This window comes from Lasioglossum baleicum, chromosome 12, assembly GCF_051020765.1.
Source record: "Lasioglossum baleicum chromosome 12, iyLasBale1, whole genome shotgun sequence".
Lineage (NCBI taxonomy): Eukaryota > Metazoa > Arthropoda > Insecta > Hymenoptera > Halictidae > Lasioglossum > Lasioglossum baleicum.
The window spans coordinates 8,515,169-8,522,108 of record NC_134940.1 but is presented as its reverse complement, the minus strand read 5'-3'; positions in this window follow the sequence as shown (position 1 = coordinate 8,522,108).

Here is a 6,940-nt window from a genome sequence, read left to right as displayed (position 1 = left end):
TTTTTAACATTTTCTTTTCTTCAATGCCTTAAAATGCAAAAATAAACGAGAGCTCGACGACCGGCATGGAATTGACCATCGGCGAACGTTACACCATTTTCAGAGAATTTCACCGACCGCACGGAAAAAAGAAACTTCTCTCTAAAAATATCTGTCCGGGGGAGCTCTGTCGAACCAGAGAAAAAAGATTTTTTCCGAAAGTTTCTGTAAATTCCCAGTGTCGTTCGGTCGAAGAGATGCGTGGACAGTATAAAAGCCGTTGTAGCTTAGAACCATCGTCTCTGCCCCTCCGTCTCTCTTTCTCTCCGTCTCCGGTTCTCCGTCTCGTTCGCACCCGCGTTCTACCGATCGTACTTTTCTTTCCCTCGCGTTTCGCTCGTGCTGCGTTTCACTTTATCTTTCGAGCGCCCGAACGATAAATTATTGCCCTCGTTCCCGATGAAAAAACGTCGATTCCTGCCTCGATTTGTCAGCGCGAGCCCGTAATCTTTAACCGTGAATGTAGTCGCTAATCAGTTTTCTAAATGATTTTTTCATCGTCGTACAAGCATCCGTTTCGCTGGAAGAAAAGAACAACCGTGCCTGAAATTTCGGACAAAATCTTTTCGAGTATTCGCCCTCTCTGTTCAATAAACCCTCCCTGGCGTGCCGGTCGCCACCCGCCGCTGTTACTACTTTCTCTCTTTCTCCAGCTTCCCCTCTCTCGCTTTCTCTAGCCTCTCTCTCTTTCTCCGTTACTCGCGCCCCTAACTCACACCCTGCCTACGATTCCTCTTCTCTCTCCTCTGTCTCTCTTCGTTCCACCCCCAACTCGGTGTCTCGCTCTCGCTTCCACCAACAGCTGGCTCTCGCTCACATTCATTCTCCTCCCACTCCTGCTCGCTTTATTCGTCGTGAAACTTTTTATGTTGTATATATTAAAGGGAATGTATCAACTGTGCTCTTCCGTTCAAGCAGATATCGTGAAATTAAAGAAATAAATATTAGAGTTTGCAATACTCGAGGGACCACGAGGAGCATTTAAATTGTTCATCGACGCTGGCCAAGAATTTCAACGAATATAATCGACGACCAACCGATTCCGGCTGTCAATTCTCTTCAGTTAACTGTTGTCCGGTTGTATTGTCGCCGTTATTCATAGGCGGCTAGTTTCTTCTAGTCTTCTTGAAATAAATTCATCTTGGATGATCCTCGAGTCTTTGGGATATTTAACCCTCTTTAAGGGACGGCAGGTGAAAGTGTTCCGTTAGGCCTGCGAGACTCCTTTCTTTACTCTCCCTCCACTTCGCCCTCTCCTGCCTTTTCTCCCTCGCTCACACCCATTCGCTGACCCTTTATCACTGACTGTTATTCACCCCTGGACAACAAGACAGTAGACGCGCGGTCTCTTTACATAAATTATTCAAATGATTTATTGGTATTCTACTTCTTTTTCCTTCTTTGCATAGAATAGACCAATTGTTTAATTCATCATTTCAATAGTTCTACTATTTTTACCGATTTTAGTTTCTCTCTTTCCTATTGAAAAGATAAATTTTTAAGGAAATAGTACCTTTTGTTTTCTGAGATTTTTCATTGGTAATTAAAATGCGGACGCCCAACGTTCGCGTATTTTTCTGGTAGTATATTTTCATTCTCTATGATTTTTTACGTTTCATGGGAATGAAATTCATATAATAATTTATAGTGCAAGCAATATTTTGAACAATGGTACAGCAATTTTTAAGAACACCGTGTAAAAAGGGTTAATTATTATTATAAATACGTAGGTATTTGCAGTTATTCTAGTTCGTTCGACGGTGGATTCCTCGTTTTCATTAAATTCGAGAATAAAGTGAAACCTTCCTCTGTCGAACAGACGGAAAAGCGAAAAACAATTATTAATACGTAAAATCAATGTGATTACGTTGCTTTAAACTTATTGAACATCGTCCGCGAGTGTTGGTCGATCAAAGAGCCGATCGCACATGCTCGCCCTATGGCGTCCAAAAGTGGTGAGGATTTTTGTTAAAAATTTCGTTCCATTAAACCAAAATAACTGATCCATATTGTACGTAATGTAACCCTATAAATTATCGTCCAACGGTGCACAAGGGTGCCTTGAGATTTTCAATTGAATGCGTCACAGGACGTCCTTCTGGTCTTGGCGTACATTCTCCCTCGCCTCTACCCGTAGCTGTGAAACAGTTGACCTGCTGCCCAATTTTTAATATTTCTTAGAATTACAGGATCGTCCTTGCCGGGGCCATTCGTAAGAAGATTGAATTCCGAGAAGGTCGGACGATTTTTTAGAGAGAACATTTTCTTTTTCGACGGTTGGCCAACCGATAACTAACTGTTATTCCACAGACTCGGTGACAAAATTTCCGCCATCGCTCGAACAGACATCCCGGGCTGGAAATGTTTTGTCCGTGCTGTACAAGTTCGAATAACTAGCACCGCCATCTAACGTAACTTAATCGAAATTTCGTACGGTCAGAAAATCAGTAAAGATGATCGATGACGGCACTGGATGACCGCTTTTGACTCTGTCTCGTTCACGCGGACACCGTTCCCGCTGATATTACGGGACGTGTCATTATTTCAGCAGCCCGCGATACGTATGGTATATTAGGATTAAAGTAGATCTCACGTTGTGCTCCATTCCACGTATAAAGGGAATGCCACCGTATTAAGTCCTCGCTGGGCTATGGTGTCCCGTGCATCGATACTTCGATATTTTCTTCCCACCCTCGCTTGCATCCTTTATCTTCATCTTCGTTCGATAATATCCATAATATTTGGAATTTTACTTGGCGTCAGGGGTTGAAAAGAGTTCTCATATCGATTCCGGTTCTTGAAACAGTTACGAGAACTGAAAAAATGTTATAACTGTTACGGTTTCTGAGAATCGATATTATTTTGGTACTATAACTGTTATTTTTCGGTTCCGGTTTCGCGGTTATGATTCGGTCCTGTCAATCTGTATTCTGTTCGGCCGAAGAATATACAATGTAGTTTTAGTTGAGACAACATAAAAATCGTTCGACGAGATCGGGCAATTATCGATATCTCTATACACCACACTGATTTCGATGATTTTTTATAATGTTGTACAAACCAACATTTTGAACAAATTACAACTTTTTGAATAAATAATTTTTTATAATGCTTACAATTTTATTTATATATTCATTCATTAAATATGTATTTATTATTTAAACAATTATTTAAATAAATTTTTATGCTGAAACATATAATGTGTATACAAATCTTATTTATTATTGACCAAAAAACATAATATATATGTACAGGGTGATTCTGGGGTCTGAGACCATAGTTACTTTTTTAAGTCAAAATAGAAGAAAATGATAGAGGAAAAACCATATGTCACAATACGTCCTCTACGACCTTATATTTTTTATGTGGATGCAGCACCCGCAGTGCAATAGCACTTTACTCTTTAATGCAACCCAATGTTTTTGTTAAACCAATTGAACCTTTTCATTATTTACTTCACGAGATATTTGTATCAGAAACGTACTTGTAAACATACCTGTAAACGTGCTTGTAAACTAATGCCGTGTTTACTCTGTCACAAAATGTCAAGTATAGAAAAAAGCAGGTTCTATTAACATATTAGTTACTACTTTTTACAGTTAGGAAGAAGTCACTTGGAAAGAATGCGTGTCTAATTAGTCAGGCGTGAGTCATGAATACATAACGAATTTTAATTCATGGTGTACATACGGTTTTGTGTGACAAATATACTCATTTGACAACCTAACTCTACTCTCTTGATTCCCTTGATTGCAGGCGTATCGTCGAACTTCGAGAAGACACCACGTGCAACGTTCTTATAGTAACTAATCAGCGGATCAAATCTTATTACGAAATACGGAACACAGTTCATGCTTAATGAGTGTCGAACAATGTTTTATTGTGTCTCGTCTCGGTTACCGGTTTCGCGTATATGAAAAAGTTCTCCGCGAAACATGTTCACGCAGTGCTTGTGGGAAACCCCCATAGAACTATCAGACACTTTGCAGGTATGTTTCGGAATTTAATTGCATATCTGTAAAATGTGTCGGTCTTACGTGAATGCAAAATACCAGCGTTCAACAGTTCACGAAGTTTCCGGAAATATGAATAATAAAATGAGAGCTAATTGAATTAAGCAGTTTATTTTTATTTTGTACAAGTATCGTACGGCACTGACGCACTGTTTAGACATATGTATATATACTCGCATCAATTAAATATACATACATAAAACGTTCTGTTTACGAATTTCAATTACCGGAAATTTCCTTACTTCTCGACACAAATAAACAAGGTAAACAATATGTCTTGTATTATCTTTAATTAGATTGTAACAACTAAAAAAAATTTAAGAAAGAAAGTATCACTATAATCGTGAACAGTATCCGCTTTCCGAGAGTCAAGTGATAACATCGTGCTCGACAAAAGTGAGTCAACTCGAAACAGTATGTTTTCCAGGAAAGGCGAAACAACTGCTTTCGAACATAATTGGACGTAATTTTGTTGATCACAAGAAACGAGAAGAACAATGCTCATAAAAGCGGGTTCGAGCATATGCACTTGTTTACAATGGTAGGCAGGACACACATCATAATAAGACGCATTTATAGAACACAGCGCAGTGTCACACGAATCAGGAAGAGCAACATAACCGTTCTGTACAAGCAAAATTATGAAGGTGAACGAACACGATTTTTATAATTGGTCGAAGAGTGTCTTCGAAACAAATCGCGTTTTTTCAGTTGCGTCACTATGTCGCAAAGATGTTTCTTATAAATAGACTGCGGATTTTCATTTAATTTTGAATTTTTCTAGACAAACTTTAAGAAAGCAGAAACAAATATATGTATAATCATATGTATTTTCAATGGCAGTATTCTTTATATAGATCCGAAATAAATCAAAATCCTATTAAATTCGGTGGAATTTTATATTCTAACATTTTTTGGAAATTGTCAGAAACCGTAAATGCATCAAGATCCGCAGTCTACTTATAAAATACAATTACAAGGATCATTGCGAGATATACGTAAAATGAAAATTCGTTTATGATTTTCACGTTACGACGTCACTCTTTGCAGTCAACACAGAAATGTTTTCAAAGAAAGATGTTTTATGATTAAATCAAAAGGCAGAGCGAGCATTAATGAGTTTAAAGATAAAAGCGCTATGCAAATTTTGAAACGTGAGGGACTGTTGAATAGACGAAGAGATCTGTTTTATCGGGCTATTGAGAGAATTGAAGATGCGCTAAAGAACAGAAGGAGACACAATAGTATGCCTCACAATGTGACAACGTCGCACAAAATACATGCGCGCGGACGAACGTTTGGTGTTCGTTCGTGTCTCGTGCTCGTCTTTGAATACACGCCAAGTCTTTTCGACTATAAACTGTAGCAACGTATAAAGTATTCAATATCTAATTTATAAGTTTGGACGATAAATCAGTTCGAATAATAAACATCTAGAGTTACATAGCTTCGAATGGTTGAAGAAAATAGAAAATGCCAAAAATTCTTGGAATATGCACTACCTGAATATATGGCGACAGAATTGCTAAACTAAATTCGATTTTTCAGCATGATAGTGCTCCAATTTATCGCGTAGAATCAATTAAAAATACTTTGAAGCAGCAAAAGTGGTGGTGTCACCTTGGCCATCAACAAACCTTTGAGGCCTTCTAACATCAGAGAAGGGTGGTCTTAAACCGAACGGAGATGTCTCAATTTTATAAGTCGATTTTAGTTAGTAACTAGCATAATTCCCATTGAAAAATCAACGGCTGGCTTATTCCTGGAGGTATGCCACTAATTTATTTTTGGCACTTAATCCTGTCGGCTTTCCGGGATAAAAGGATATTCGTGCACCCCTTTGAGCTACCGGCTACCTGTGTACCAAATTACAGCTTTCTATGTCTTCTATGTTTCGAGATTTGTTTACCGTTACAGAGGACAGAGGAACTGGCAATTATATTAAAAATATGAATAGTTACAATGACGGACAGTTGATTGACGACAACCTAGTAATTTAAGACCGAAAGCCTCGCACATGTTACAAAGAAGAAACATCATATTTGCAGTTGTTAGAAGTAGAGAAGTTTTGTTGAGGTGACGAGAGAGACCACAGGATACGATTGCAGGGTTAAAATGATTATCCAGGTGAAAGAGATCCTGGAATAACGAATAAAAGATTACTGTGCAGCGTATCGTGGATTGGTTACATGCCACCTGTGGCACAACGGCGGCAGGGGAACGCGGTCGACTCGATCGCGGTGATATCTCTTAGAGGTCGGGAAGGGATTCATCAATAAAGTTTACTATTTTTCCGATATCGCTTTTCCAATTCTATAAATCGTCGTGCACGGGCTCGCGTATACATAGAGCATGGGGAGCAAAAGGAGAAAGATCAGTTATGAATGGCCCACATCGGTTCATGTTAATCTGCCACTTCATCCCTCTCTCTTTTACTCTCTTTCTCTCGTGTGCACCCACACATCGACACACACCTACACGTACACATCAAGCTACGTGCAATCTCTCTGCTCCTGCCAGCCCATTTCCAGACTCCACCCCTCTCTGCCTCCGCCACTGCCTCGCGTTCACCCCCTGACCAATTGTTTCGTTGGAAAAAGAGAAGAGAGAAAAAAAAGGGAACAAGCGGGACCGAGAGCGGACCTTTGACGAAAAAATGCTTCAGCTATTGCGGTGTGAACGCGTGCCCACTAAATTAAATCGCTCGTTTTCGGTGCACCCGTTTACGCGCCAACAGAAAAGAAAAAATCAACGAGAGGGAAAGTTTTCAATGAATAAACCTGTGTTTACACGTGTTGCCTGTTGATTAAGCCGATTTACAGGGACGTTATGTTTCATAATCGCGCGTCGACAAACTCGGTTCCTTCTTATTAGAAGATGACGAGATT